Source organism: Silene latifolia, chromosome 1, assembly GCF_048544455.1.
Source record: "Silene latifolia isolate original U9 population chromosome 1, ASM4854445v1, whole genome shotgun sequence".
NCBI classification, from domain to species: domain Eukaryota; kingdom Viridiplantae; phylum Streptophyta; class Magnoliopsida; order Caryophyllales; family Caryophyllaceae; genus Silene; species Silene latifolia.
In genome coordinates, this window is record NC_133526.1 from 101,526,066 (window position 1) to 101,528,282 (window position 2,217).

General features: G+C 43.9%; 1 non-coding gene across 1 annotated transcript; it reads left to right on the forward strand.

Annotated features, from left to right (window-relative positions):
• Positions 1 to 1,514: 1,514 nt before the first annotated feature.
• LOC141620454 (small nucleolar RNA R71) lies at positions 1,515 to 1,623 on the forward strand. The gene has a single exon (XR_012531967.1). It is a non-coding gene; the product is annotated as a small nucleolar RNA R71 (small nucleolar RNA).
• The last annotated feature ends 594 nt before the right edge of the window (positions 1,624 to 2,217 follow it).

Sequence of the window (2,217 nt, forward strand, 5' to 3'; positions counted from 1 at the left end):
TTTACGTGGAAACTTATTTTGAATTAGGCCAGTCCCTACCTCGGTCAAAGCTACCGTCTCATGATCATTGATATGCCTCTTACGTGATAAAATTTCTTTCATGAACTTTAAATAAGAGGGTACCTGTGTCAGCAGCTCGACGAATGGAACATTGACTTGTAAGCTTTTCAGGAGCTCGGCAAATTTACCGAACTATTGATTGGCTTTTGTGCTCTGTAATCGCCTCAGAAAGGGCACGGTAATAGGTATCTCTAGCCCTTTGTTTCTTTCTTCCAACGTCTCAGCAGGTTCAAGCTCCTTATCACTCGATTGAGACTTTTTACCTCGATCGAGTCTTTCCAGGTGACATATCACTCGATCGAGCAATAGCAGGCTCTCGATCGAGGTCTTCAATAAGCACAGTGCTCGATCGAGCCAAATTACCACTTTATCGAACAGACTCTTCAGACTTTTCACTCGATCGAGTGGGTTGGACCTCTCGATCGAACTCTTGATTTTCCAGTTCACTCGATCGAGTAAGAATTTCTTTCGATTGAGTACTTTCAGCTTCAATTCTGCTCGATCGACCCCCTGAAACTAGTCGATCGAGTATATTCTTCGTGGTCAACTCTTTTTCAGCAACTAATGACTGTTCATTGTCATTAACATCCTTCCTCGGGTTTGATATGCCATCTGAAATTGACAAATCTGGTCCTTCATATGAAGGACCGCTTCTCAAATTAATCAAATTCACCGTCTCATGTGCATTCTTCTCAGATTGAGATGGCAAATGACCCTGTTTCCTCGTGGACTGGTTCGCGGCTAACTGAGCAACTTGAGTTTCAAGTGACTTGATGGATGCTTCTTTCTGTTGGTCACTTAGTTGCCATTGTTTTATCAACGACTGGAGCATTGACTTTAGCTCACCTAACTCACTTACCTCACTTGAAGATGATGCGCCTTGATTCGGTGGAGGAAAAGAAGGAGGCTTTTGGAAGCCTTGTTGAGCTTCATGAGGCGGGACATATGGTTGCTGCTGCTGCGGTGGAGGTTTGGGATTAAGAACATTTTGACTTGTCCACCTCGAATTGGGATAGACTGCCCCTTGGTTGTTGTAATAAGAACCTCTTCCTTGCCTATATTGTTGAAAAGCAAGGACTTGTTCTTTCTCAGTAAGACAGTCAATAGCAGTATGACCGTCATCTCCTCCACATCTCTCACAAATAATAGTTTCCTGTCTAGTCAACAAATGAACCGTCTGTGGCTCCCCAGCAGATTGCAACTCCAATCTATCAAACCGGGCATTCATGGCTTCCAGTTGAGCCACAACTGCGTTATCAACCGAATGGACCGTTCGAATACCGTCCAGTGGGTTCCCATATTCAGCACAATGGGTCGCCATCTCCTCAATAATGCCCCATCCCTTATCATCATCAATATTTTTCTGAAATATTCCGTTGGATGAGGCGTCCAGAATAGCTCTATGGTCATCATACAACCCATTATAAAACTGGTTTCATAAGAAACATTGATCAAAACCATGATGAGGAAGAGACCACACCAACTTCTTGAACCGACACCAAGCTTCATAGAAAGTCTCATCAGGTGCCTGCTTGAAACTAGTAATCTTTCCCCTCAGAGGATTAGTGCGTTGAGGAGGGAAGTATCTTTTGTAGAAGGCGAGTGCGAGAGTCTCCTAGTTGGTGATACCAGCAGTTGTACGGTCAAGATCGGTCAAACACTCACGGGCTGAGTCAGTCAGAGAAAAAGGAAAGAGCACTTCCTTTATCTTGTCTTGAGTTACTCCCTTTGTAGCGGGAATAGTAGAACAATAGTCAGTAAAGACCTCCATGTGCTTCCTTGGGTCTTCACCCGCCACACCCCTGTACAGGTTTCTCTCCACCAGATTTATGTAGGACGGTTGGATATCAAAAGTATTACTGTCCTCAGTCTGGAGGTTAAAACCTTTAAGAATAGAGGATGCTTTAGGCTCCGAGTGACTTGCAATGTTCGACATCTTTACTGGTTGGTTGGCAGAAATGAGATTATCTTCTTCTAAAGACTGGTCTTCTGCAAATAAAAAGTGTTGTAGCTCGGGCTCGAAAGTACTCAAGTCTTCCTTTCGAAGTTCTCTTTGCAGACGGAGTCTATCCTGAAATAGTCTCTCTGGCTCAGGATTAGCTGGAACTAACTCCGACCTGTTTGACCTGGGCATACACAACACTGAAAGAGATAAAT